The following is a 13536-nucleotide window of genomic DNA, read 5'->3' as shown; positions in this document are numbered from 1 at the left end:
TAAACCAACCCTCGATCAGCTTTTCCGTTAATGAAGATCGAGAAGGAAGCAGAAGTAATACACTTCATGATCAAATTGATCCAATTCTTATCGAAGCCAAAGTTAAACAGACAAGCTTCAATGTAGTTCCAATACAGGTAATGATCATAAGCTTTTTCAAGGTTAAGCTTAAAGGCCATAACACTACATTTGCAATACATGCACCACATTGGGTAATACACATCAATGAACTAAGTTATGTAATTCAACTAGGAATGACACATAAATCCTTTTGAAGTAATAAATATTCATTTATCAATAAATTAACAAATAATCCATTCATTTATTGATATTTTAAGAATAATTTTCTTTAGTCCCCATAAATCAACACTAGGTGTTACTGTATGTAATTTGCCAATGCTTTGAAAGAGTAAGGAGTCTGATTGGCTTTTATTTTTCTTTTTAATTCAATAAAATAAGAGGTAACTTTGGAACTTATGATTTTAATGTTTTAAGATTGGGTATTTGAACCAAGAAGAAATTTTGTTTCACATAAAAAGAAGAAACATTAAGTAATTCATGAAGGAAAGAGGAGAGAAAACCCTGGGCGGCTTTGCTAGGGTTAGACTTTTTCTGGCAAGCGGCGGCGGTGAGTCTTGTCGGGCTCGTCACGTTGGTGACAGTCTTCTTCAAGAGTTCGTTGGCGGGCAGGTTTTGAATGAGATATCAGACAAACTGAGGAGGAAGGAACGATCTCGGGTCGTCTTTTGGGTTTTGAAGCGAGGCGAAGGTGAGTTGCTGTTAGGTCAAGTAGCGGTGGCAGCTTCGAGTTGGAGGTGAGGATCCAGACCGTGTTCTGGGTCGCAGTGAAGGCAGTGAGCAGTGGCTTTGATTGCAGGGATAGATCTTGGTTGGAGCGCGGTGGTGCTCGTCATGTTCTGGCGGCTCGTTCGGCCGCCGGAGCGCAGAAGCAGATGGTGATCTCTGGTGGTGACAAGGAGGTAAGGAGCGTTGGGCTAGGCTTATGGGCCTAGTCTAACTCAACCCTAGGATCTCTTATGTCTGGCCTAATTTGAATAGGAAGGGGAAGGGTTGGGCTGTGGGCTTTTTGGGTCTACTGCTTAATTCTTTTCTTTTGCTATTTTTGTTGGGGTTTTTCCTTGGTAGTTTCCTAGTTTGTTTTATTTAGAATAATGTCTATGCTAGTATAAGTGTCTCTATGAGCCTTTGTAGAAGTATTTAACTTTAATGTACCACAATTCCTTGCTCGGCGTTGAAGTTGAATAAAATATAGTGCTTACGAGATGAGGTGTTTTTTGTTAGCATAGACTACGTACTCTACGCTATCATTGTCTAAAAAGAGTAGTCAATTCTTTTGTACTATTCTTATCTATGAATCAGGGTCATACAACTGGTTTGAACTCTTTATCTAAAAAAAAATAGCTAGGCAATAACATTAGGCACACTATACTTAACTAACCACAAAGAAAAATCATTATTCCAAGTAGAAGTCACTTGGTACTTGACCATGTGTATAGCAAGACTGTCACCAACTAGACGACACTACATGCCGCGCTACGCGATGAGCCAGACAAGACTTGCCACCACCACTTGCCAGAAAAACCTAACCCTAGCAGAGCCGCCTAGGGTTTTCTCTCCTTTTAGGTTGTTTAAAGATTAATCCGCTGTTATTGATAGGCCATTGGCTTATATTCACAAGCTTATGTACACTTTTCTCATTCAATGAATCATTCCTACATTTCACACAAAATATATATAAAATAAACATGAAAGTTTTGGGAAAAAAATCGTCCATTTATAAACATGAAAGTTTAGGAGTTCCCCTATTTGGTTTCCTCCCTATAAAATGACATGAGGCTCATAACACTGACGTTATGAGCAAATTTTTTGGTTTTTTTTTTTCAATGTGGAAGAAGTTCATGTGCAGCAATTGAATAATAAAACCTACAAAAGAAATTAACATTTCCTTACGTGAAGGATAGTGGCGGACGTAAGCATGGCCCGAGTGGGGGCCACTGGCCCAATCATATTTCGACATCTGTCAACTTAGTGTCTATTTTTGTTTTTATTAAACCCCGTTGAACTTGAAAACATTTGGCATATAATTATATATGTAAAGGATCCCTAAATGCTAAAGGATACAGACTTTTCCTATCCTAATCTCGGTAGAAGTGTAGAACCGTAATGCCCAAACGCCAAACTTCAAGTCTTCCTCTTCAAGTCCGACTTCGAATCTTCAATGTTCAATAATTCAGCAGATATGAAGATTAGTTCTTCCCATCTAACCATCTTGTAGGTTATTTCTTCATCTTCTTAGTTGGCTTTCTAGATTGATGACTTGTTGAGTTGCTGGTCCAATCAGAATCTTAGATTACTGTTTTCATTAAAATTGCAGTCGTGAAAGATGAAGATATTGATGTGAGTTTTGGTCATATATAGTTTGTCAAGATATTCAAGAATGAAGGTTTTGGTCTATGTTGCCTCTGCTATTGGTTTTCGTTTTGCGGGTTTAGGTGGGAAACGGGTCGGATCAACGTTGCCCTTCTTTTCAAACCGGAAAATTTATGATGAAAAAAATTTCAAAGAAGATAGAAGTGGGCAAACTTCTGCACAAACTCTTGACCATTTACCCAATTTGGGCCCAACAAATGCCCGCTTACTCCACTAAAAGATTTGTGTGCCTACTTACCCCATTTAAATGTAAAAGGATTAGTTTGCCCTCCAAATAATTAAAAATTCATTAGAGACTTCGCCGGACTCCAATCACTAATCGCCGGAATCCGGTCACCGGTCGCGGGACTCCGGTGACCGGCCGGAGGTTCCTAAAGAGGTCGCCGGAGGGCAATAAAAAGTTATTATTCGGGAAAAATAAAACCGGACTCCGGTCACCAGTCTGGAGGCTGTCGGAAGTTCCCACAGAGGTCGCCAGAGACTTTTATTACCCCCCCTCCCCCAAATAAAACCCAGTAAATTTTTATTGGGGGGAAATAAAAAGTTTATTGGGTATTATTGGGGGGCAATACAATCGAACGTCAGACTCCGGTCACCGATCCGGAGGTTTCTAGAGGTTCCTAAAGAGGTCGATGGAAACTTCTATTACCCCCAATAAAACCCAATAAATTTTTATTGAGGAGTAATAAAAAGTTTATTGAGTATTATTGGAAGGCAATAAAAAAGGATGTCGGACTACGATCAACGCCACTAGTCGCCAGAGGCCCCCAAAGAGGTCATCGGAGATTTTATAGGTCGCTAGAGACTTTTATGACATCCAATAAAACCCAATAATAAATTTTTATTGGGGAGCAATAATAATTTATTTGGGGGCAATAAAAGTTTATTGGGTATTATTGACGCCGGACTTCGGTCACCGTTCCGGAGGGTTGTCGGATGTCCCTAAAGTGGTCGCCGGAGACTTTTATTTTTCTCCAATAAAACCCAAGAAAATTTATATTGGAGACCAATAAAGTTTATTAGGGGGCAATAAAAATTTTGGATATTATTGGGGGCAATAAAACTAGACGCCGGACCCTGGTCGCAGGACTCCGATCTCCAATCACTGGATTCAAGCGGCCGGTCGCCTGATTCCAATCTCGATCACCAGATTTCGGTCACCAGTCGCCGATGGCTTCTCTCTCTGTAAGTGACAAAGAGAGAGAGGGCAAAATTATCTCAAAAATAAATAAAAAGCGATAAAAAAAATACTTAATTGGGTATTAGGGCAAAAGATATGTAATTTATTGGGTAAATGGGCAATGTGATAAGATGTTTGGGTAAGTGAGGTTAGTGTAGCTCAAATTTGGGTAGATGGACATTTTCCCTTGCACAAATTCATTTCGTGAAAAAGGATACTGAATTTGGTCCATATAAATCTCACTTTTTACACTCTCAGTTCAGTATGCAACCTTGCCACAAGTTATTCAGTAATCAAAGACTAGTGTTTGTCATCAACAACAATCCGTAGCCATTCATATTATGACAATTATAACTATAATAGGCACCAGAATAATATAAAGCAATTATAAGTATAATTGGCACCACCGTTCCTCTATATTATGACAAGCAAGCTCATGCGTGTTTCGTTCGGACTCCCTCCTCAATTAGGCACCTCTATCTCCCTCTGGGATCTACAGCCTCTGCTTTCTCAAATCTCAGGAACTCATCCCATCTTCATCTCATTCAAATTTTGGCTCAGATTTCATTTTTGATCTAAAATAACAATTCCGCCATGAATTCCAACTTCGATTTCGATCTGCAACTCGGTTCCAACCGCCCCAGATCGCTCAACAGCCAAAAGAATAAAACCTCTAACTACTGAGGACTGAGTTCGTCGACGGAGTCGGAGACTTGCTTCACGCAGTTGTTGATAGCCACACGCTGCCTATTCGGGAAGGAAGAGGAGGAGCCCTTAGAGGAGCGTGAGAGCTGGGAGTGGTAAGCAGAGACTTCACGAGCACGAGAGAGAGAGAGAGAGAGACACAGAGCATTTCTGGTTTTATGAATGATTGGCAATTTTATAATGAGAAAAATGCACCAACAGTCCCTCAACTCTTGTGCACCGGCCAGTTTGATACCCAGACTCACAATGGTATCAATGTGATACCTAGACTCAAAATTTGCTATCAACGACATATTTCCGTTAATGTTCTGTCAATCGTCTGTTAAATATGATGATGTGGCATACACGTGAGGCAAAAGTAGGGGCAAAAATGTCTTTTAAACTTGTTAATAAAATAAATTGAATTACACTTAAAAAAAAAATAATCGTTGGTGATAATATTGATTTTTTTCTCTTCCTTTATTTTGCTCTTGCTTGATTTCTAGAACGATTTTTTTTCCTCTCTCTTTTGTCTTGAGCTTCAGCATGAATTCTTTGTAAACCCAGCAGGCTATCAAACCAAAACACAATTCACACCTCAAATCAAAGAAAATAATCTATCGATGGCCCGTAAGAAAGTCCACCACTCCACCAGCTGCAAGGCTCCGAGGAAGCAACTGGCGACGAAGGCTGCCCGTAAGTCGGCCCCGACCACCGGAGGTGTGAAGAAGCCGCACACCCTGGAACGGTGGCTCTCCGTGAAATCCGATAATATCAAATCCTTTCAGAGGCTTGTTCGTGAATCACACCTCTGCGCAATTGGGGAGTAGTATTACCATTAGTATTACTCTTGCCTCCAGCCATGGTTATTCAAATTGGAATTACAATTGGAATTAAAATTAAGATTGGGTATTGATAATAACGGATTGAGGGCTTTCTTCTCGAATTTTAAAAACGAAAGAGGCAATTGAGACGAATAATGGAGACTAAAAATCAAGAGACACATGATGAACTGATTGGAATTGGAATTCGATATTCTCTTTATAAAACCCAGCGTCCTCAACCAGCTCATGCGCCTTTCTTTTGCCTGACGACGACGATTTCAGAAATCCGCTCTTCACTTTTCCGACTAGCCACGATCGGATTTAGATTCCTGGACAAGCTCGAAGCCAAAAGAGTCTCCCGGATTGCGAAGTTCGGGAATCGGAAATATGGGATTTAGGATCCTGCTCGGGAATCAAAGCTCGGATTGTGAAGGTGAACAGAGCTGCTAATCAAGAAGCTTCCCTTTCAGAGGCTTGTTCATGAAATCGCTTAGGACTTCAAGACGGACCTGCGTTTCCAGAGCCACGCCGTGTTGGCGCTATTGGACGCGGCGGAGGCCCATCTTGTTGGGTTGTTTGAGGAGACTAATCTGTGCTCCATTCATGCCAAGAGTGTCACAATTATGCCCAAGGATTATTCCATGTGCTAGGAGAATCAGGGGTGAGAAGGCTTAAGCATGCATTTGTGTAAAGAGTGGGGTTTAATTGTTTGAATCTGGCAATCGATCATGAATACATGATCAGGGAATTGCTTTTGTTTTGAGGAAGAAGAAGAAGAAGAGGAGAGAGAAATTTTTTTTTTTTAAAATCATTTAATTAAATAATTAAGCTGTTGGTAGAAGTTAAGGGTTATTTTGGTCATTTGCCATCTTTGTTTTCTCCACGTGTCTGCCACGTCAGCTCTTTAACGGAATCATTATGAAAATTTAACGGAAGTATGTCATTGATAGCAAATTTTGAGTCTAGGTATCACATTGATACCATTGTGAGTCTGGGTATCAAACTGGCCGGTGCACAAGAGTTGAGGGACTGTTGGTGCATTTTTCTCGAAAATCTTTGAAGGTTAAAAGTGAATTTTGTGATTAAATGGGTTAGTGAGAATAAGAATCTGTTATTGGGGTGAGTGGGTTAATGTTTGGCCATTTTTGTGCATTAATTAGGTCAAGGCCCCTTTATTTTCAAAACTATTGGTCTAGAATCATCCACTATTACAAGAGTAGGTTGGACCACAAAAAAATATATAAAAAAGGAAACAATATCTCTCTAAATTATGTAAGGCCCTGACATAAAATGTTCTAAATTAAAAATTTTAATTTTAAGGAAGTAATTGATTAAGACCGAAACTTATGTGTGAAAATGATTTATTTGTTTCTCAAACCACGTGATCTCCCACCGCTTTTCAAAACCACGACATAATCCTTTGTTTTTGCTTTCAAAACCATTAATCTAGAATCATCCCCCAATCTATAAAAAGTGATTCAAGACGAGTGGGTTGTGCACTCAAGTCTTCATTCTCATTGTCTAGCTAATTGCTTTGTTAAGTTTATTTTTCACAACAAAAATGCTGATAGTCGATGTTTTTTAAAGCGCTGGATGTCAAGATGAAAAGGAAGATGATGCAATTGAGAAAATCTATTGTTGTGGCTAAATCAATCATCGAATCAATGATTTACCATATCAAAGAGAGAGGTATAGTACACATCTTATTCGCACATAGTTATATACATCTTATTTGTGAAAGAAAAAAAAAAAATAGGAACTAAAAAATAGCAAAATTCTTTATCTTATATACATCTTACTTGGTAAATTCTTCCTCCAGGCATGTGCCTTTCTTGGACGATCCACCCATGTTTCAACCATTCATAGTCCTAAGTCTTAGTGGTGCTATCTTTAAAATCGATTCTTGTGCCCTGTCCTCGAGAAGTTCCAGTGATAGCCCCCGCCGCGCCCTGTTTGTGTCAAGGGTAGCTTTCAAGTGTGGATCTTTCAAAGGCTCTTGGTGTTCCATGTTGCTTTATGGCGATGAAAGGGAACCAACATGCTTTGGGATTGGTTTGAAGGTTGGAGGCTAGAAAGCTATAGCAGCTAATTAAATTGTCTAGTACTCTTTGTCTTGATATGTTTATCCTCCCTATATTTCTTCTGCAAATGTCTAGTCTGTCTTAAAGGGGCTAATCCTTGATTCTCAATTGAAGATTGAGCGACTGACTGTAGTGTATTGGCCTCCAAAAAAAAAAAAAAAAGAATAATAATATAAGGAAGGCATATTTTTTTTCTTTTTTTGACTAAAGAAAATAAAATTACATGGAAAACCCTCTAATACAAAGGAAGGTATATATATATATTTTTTTGAAAACCGGCAAAGATTCCCATTTGATTGGAGTGGTGGCTTTCCTCCCTACTATATTATTATTCAAATTTAGATAGTACACTAAATGGGGCCTGAACTTCGCAAAGTCATACATTCATCCTCCGTAAGAACATCCTGAACTTTACAACAACCTCTTCTTCTAACTCTCAATCAAAATGTAACTCCTTGTTGTCCGGATAAAACCCCTGCATTGCATCCAAAACCAATTACATCGGGTCTGAGAACTTTTTAAGAATTGTCGATAGGTTGGTACCCAGGGAATCAATTCTCATCAAATGCTCATCCACGAACTACTGTAGTCCTCTTCCATCCCATGTGAACTCATTTCCCTGGCAACATTCTTGTACTAATTCTGTAGTAAAAGCAAATCCTTCTCACTCTCTATGATGATTCTTCAAGTGAATCGAGGTGTTTCTCTTTCAGCTGAACCTCATCGAGGAACTTGTATGAACCAAATTAAGCTCCTCAGTCTTTGTATCAACTTGTCCCTCTCTTGAATTTAGCTTAGCAACATATCCTTCAAGCTCTTTCTCCTTCATTTCAAGCTTTAGGACCATCTTCCATTGATTTCTTCAGCAAACAAAAATCTTTCACCTTAAAATCCACTACACTAACCAATATCTCCTTCAAATTGAGTATTTTATCGCAATTAAAAATCAATTTCTCCACCAAGCTTAGTATCTCCTCTTTACTCCGACTCACTCTCAAAATCTTCAAATTCTTTCCATTTCTCCTGAATCAACCCCCTAATCTCATCTAACTTCTTCTCTTCCACCTCAACCTGATTCAACTTTTCCTCTACTCTTTTCTCCGCCCAATTCAATTTCAAAGTGGGAATGGATTTCAGAATTGGGGTTCTACTTGGGTCATATATAGTTTGTCAAGATTTTCAGGTGGTAAGGTTTTGGTCTCTGCTGCCTCTGCTACTGGTTTTTGTTTTGCGGGTTTAGGTGGGAAACGGGTCGGGTCAACGTTGCCCTCTTTTGCAAACCGGAAAATTTTTGATGAAAAAAAATTTTCAAAGCAAACTTTTTTTTAATTTTTTTAATTTAGGGCTCTTGATGATTTACCCAATTTAGGCCCAACAAATTCCCACTTACTTTAATAAAAGATTTGTGTATCCACTTACCCCATTTAAATGTAAAAAGACAAGTTTACCCTCCAAATAATTAAAAAGTCATTAGAGACTTTGCAGGAATCCAGTCACCGGTCGCCGGTCGGGGGACTCTGGTCACCTGTTAGAGGTTACCAAAGGTTCCCAAAGAGGTCGCTAGAGACTTCTATTACCCTCCAATAAAACCTAATAAAAATATATTAGGGGCAATAAAAGTTTATTGGATATTATTGGGAAAAAATAAAATCGGACTCTGGACTCCGGTCAACTGTCGGAAGTTCCCACAGAGGTCGCCAGAGACTTTTATTATCCCCTAATAAAACCTAATAAATTTTTATTGGGGGACAATAAAACGTTTATTGGGTATTATTGAGAGAGAGAGGCAATAAAAACAGACGCTGGACTCCAGTTACAGGTTCCGAGGCTGACGCGGGCGGAAGTAACGGGGTTTACAAGCGATAAACCCTAAAAGACATAATTCTGGAATCTACCAGAGAAAGAGAGAAAAATCTCAATTTTGATTGATAATATGATAAAAGATAGTTCTGCAGCCGTTTAAGGTTGCTTATATATGAGAAAAGAAACCCTAGGGCGACTAACAATGAAACCCTAAAGCCCACGGATTAAAACAAAACAAATCCAAAATAAACTAGAAAACCTAAAATAAAAAGAATGTAAAACTAGCCTAAAAATACTAAATCACGAATCGGATAATTAAGGCGATACATTTTGGCCTAAATTTGATAGAGCTCACTAAAGTGAGTCTTGAAGATCTCGTCGTTCCCATTCCGGAAAGGTATCATGCATCCCAAACGGACATTCTGGCCAAAATTTACTCCAATCTGATTCACAATTCAGAATCTGACTTTTCGCACGAGAAACCCGAAAAGTCCAAAACCTAATCTTCTTGAATATTCCAGCAGCTAATAACCTCATTATGCGTGAGTTACCTATTTTCCAATCACTCTTCTTGATTCTACGCCGCTTCTTTATTTTTCTAACTTTCTGGCTAAACCAAGCCCATTCTCGTCCTACATCATTCTCCTCCACTATGAAAGAACTCGCCCTCGAGTTCATCTTGAATAAAAAACAAGAATAGGCAGACAAGAGACCTAAGAAAAAATTAGACATTTGAACTTGTGGATTATTGGCTAGATCTTCTGCATATTCTGATGGCACAATCATGAACCCAACACCATAGATGAGTCTGTCATATGCATTTTGGCTTTCAGAAGCATCCTTAGTAGATTCTTCTCGGCTCTCAAGGTTGCATGCTTGAATGACATCTGGTTCTGAATGATTAATTTCAGGCTCCAAGACTTCTTCATTATTAATAACCATGTCTACATGAACAATTTCATCTTTAACCTCTTCTTGGTTATCACGGATGATTTCTTGTGGAGCTGCTTCCATTAGAAATTCTTCTGGCTTTTCTTCAATTAAACTATTAATCTCAACCGGCAAAGAAAACTTGGACTCTAACTTCTTCTCGAAAACCTTAGGAGGATAATTCTTGATGCTTTTCCTTCCAGGCTTGATTTTAATTTTGTGTGACTCCCACCTAAATAAATATGTGTCATCTTTGCAATAACCACCTTTGACGCTTTCATGCCATGGCCTTCCAAAAAGCATATTAGTGTCATCCATGTCAATCACATGACAAGTAATCTCTTCTTTATAAAATTTTCCCATAGAGACAGGAACTTTACAAACCTCTGTTACTTGTGCATATTCATCCTCTCCAAATGGAATCCAGTATGGATCACTCAGCTTCACTGTCGGCAATTGAAAATAATCCACAATTTTGTTTGCTACAAAATTCTCTCGTAGATCACTGTCAATTATTACAGAGCATACCTTGTCTTTGATGACACATGTAGTTCGGAAGTCGTCATAATCCGGCGTTGTGAATATCCAATGTTCCATGTTTCTTCTTTCTTCTTTTTTTTTTTTTTTTTTTTTTTTTTTTTTTTGATTGATGAGGTTGTCCTAGGGCAAATCCCTTGGTATGTTCCTCTTCAACGAAACTTTCTTTGATAGATACTCTACGACCAGCGTCGTTGAGGTTGGTGGTAGTGAACTTCTCCCTTGGATCGTCGTCTGCTAAAAAGCGGGCGAAACCCGCTCTGATACCAACTGACGCGGGAAGCGTGAACACGATAGTAAGAGGCTCCGTCAAGCGTCGAAAGCCATATGAGATGAGCTAGAATCCACTAGCAATTACGGGCACAACCGTAAGAAACACAGAGAAACTTCTCTAATATTTGGTTTTTTATTGATAATTTGAATGAATATTACAATCTAAGAGGTGCCTTATATATAGGGCACATAGCATAAACCTAATACAACTAGAAAACAAAAAGAATAATTTATTATAGACTAAAACTAGAAAACTTAACTAAACCTGATTAAATAAAAATCGAAAATAAAATCCTAGATACTAAAGAATATTACGCTTGGAATCCCAATCAAGATTTTGCTCGAGAATCCCGATATATCCAAAAGAGTAATTTATGATTAATTCCATCATTAAGAAGCCTATTTGAATACCAATTTCCAATATTCAAATTATTCTTATTAATGTGAAGACGCTTCTTTCTTTTCGAGATTTTTGGTTGAAATTAGCTAAAATCTCGTCCTACATCAGAGGCTGCCGGCAGTTCTCACACAGATGTTGCCGGAGACTTTTATTACCCCTTAATAAATCCCAAAAAAATTTTGTTGGGGGCAATAAAAAGTTTATTGAGTATTATTGGGGGGGAGGGGATGTCGGACTCCCGTCACCGGTCGTCGTACTCTGATTACCGGTCACTGGTCGCCGAAGGTTTCCAAAGAGGTCATCAGACATTTTGTAGATCCCCGAAGACTTTTATTATTTCCAATAAAACCCAATAAATATTTATTGGGGGCAATAAAAGTTTATTAAGTATTATTGGGGGGGGGGGGGCACTAAAACTGGACGCCGGACTTCGTTTACCAGTCTGGACGTTGCCGGAGGTCGCCGAAAACTTTTATTACACCCCATTAAAACCCAATAATTTTTTCTTGGGACCAATAAAGTTTAATGGGGGGCAATAGAGCTTATTGGGTATTATTGGGGGGATTAAAACTAGACGCCGGACCCCGATCTCTGGTCACTGGATTCCCGCACCCGGTCGCCGGATTTCTGTCACCGGTTAGTGGACTCCTGTGGCGGTGACCTGAGTTCCGTGAAGTCTCTCTCTCATCTGAGTTATAAAGAGAGAAAGGGAAAAATTGTCTCAAAAATAAACAAAAAATAATAAAAAAATATTTAACTGAGTATTAAGGCAAAAGATATGTAATTTATTGGGTAAATGAGCAATCTGATAAGATGTTTGAGTAAGTAAGGTTAGTGTAGCTCAAATTTGGATAAATTGACATTTTCCCTTGCACAAATTCATTTCATGAAAAAGGGCACTGAATTTGGTCCATAGAAATCCTCACTTCTTACACTTTCAGGTCATTATATATGAAAGCTTGCCACAAGTTATTCAGTAATCAAAGTCTATAGTATTTGTCATCAACAATAATCCGTAGCCATTCATATTATGACAATTATAAGTATAATAGGCACCAAAATAATATAAGTGTTGTAGAGAAACTGAAATTGAGAGGAATTTGCTGTGTATTCTCATTGATAATAGGGGCCTCTTTATATAGAGGATTACAATGCATGGAATCTAAATCATACAAGGAAAGTAATCGTACATTGAATAGGAATCTAGATCCTTCTAATGTAACCCTATTACCAATAGGTCAAGTAACCTAGAGTTTAGGCTAAATACAAAATAGAGATTTACTTAAACACTGCCCCTTGTGTTGCCCAAACGCGGTGCTTCTCTCGTTGCCTCGCTAAAAACCTTGTCGAGTAACAAAAACCCAGTGGGACAAAAATAACCTCGGTCGAAGGGGAAAAAGAGCACAACACACCCTTCACGCTTCGAGACGAACATGTAGACATCTCCCCATGATGTCTATGCCTCCCCCTAATGACTATGATTATGGGAGTTCAGATAATTTCCGCAAGCCAGTTCTTGCCATATGTTTCTCGAACGTGGATTTGGGCAATGACTTAGTAAACAAGTCTGCCACATTGTCCTCAGATCGAACCTGGTTCACTTTGATCTTGAGGAGCTTCTATTGTTGCTGATTGTAGAAGAATTTAGGCGATATATGCTTGGTGTTGTCGCCATTGATGTAGCATTGCTTCATTTGTTCAATGCAAGCAGCATTATCCTCATAAATGCTCGTTGGCTCATCTGTGGTAGACTTCAGACCACAATTGCTTCGAACATGCGTAACTATGGATCGAAGCCATATACATTCACGAACTGCTTCGTGAAGAGCAATAATCTCTACATGATTCGAAGAGGTAGCTACTAAGGTCTGCTTTGTAGACCTCCAAGATATCACGGTCTTTCCCATGGTGAATACATAACCAGTTTGGGAGCGACCTTTATGTGGGTCAGAGAGGTACCCAGCATCAGCAAAACCTTCCAAAACACTTATATCGTTTTGGGATGGGGAGAGGGAACGTAATCCACCATGTGTGGTGTCCCTGGCACTTGATGGGTCTGAATCCATCGTCTCTCTGTAGGGATAGAACAAGCCCATATCGATCGTACCACTTAGGTATCGAAAGATATCTTTAACACCAGTCCAATGGCGTCGTGTTGGCGCATAGTTATATCTAGCTAGCAAGTTCACAGTGAATGAGATGTCCGGTCTTGTGCATTGTGCTAAGTACAATAATGCGCCTATTGCACTTAAATGAGATGTCCAGTCTTGTGCATTGTGCTAAGTACAATAATGCGCCTATTGCACTTAGGTAGGGCACTTCTGCCTCTAGCACTTCTTCATCGTCATCTTTTGGACGAAATAGATCCTTCTT

This window comes from Rosa rugosa, chromosome 2 (genome assembly GCF_958449725.1).
Source record: "Rosa rugosa chromosome 2, drRosRugo1.1, whole genome shotgun sequence".
In the NCBI taxonomy this organism is placed as follows: Eukaryota; Viridiplantae; Streptophyta; class Magnoliopsida; order Rosales; family Rosaceae; genus Rosa; species Rosa rugosa.
The sequence above is the reverse complement of the archived record's forward strand: the minus strand, read 5'-3'. Positions refer to the sequence as shown.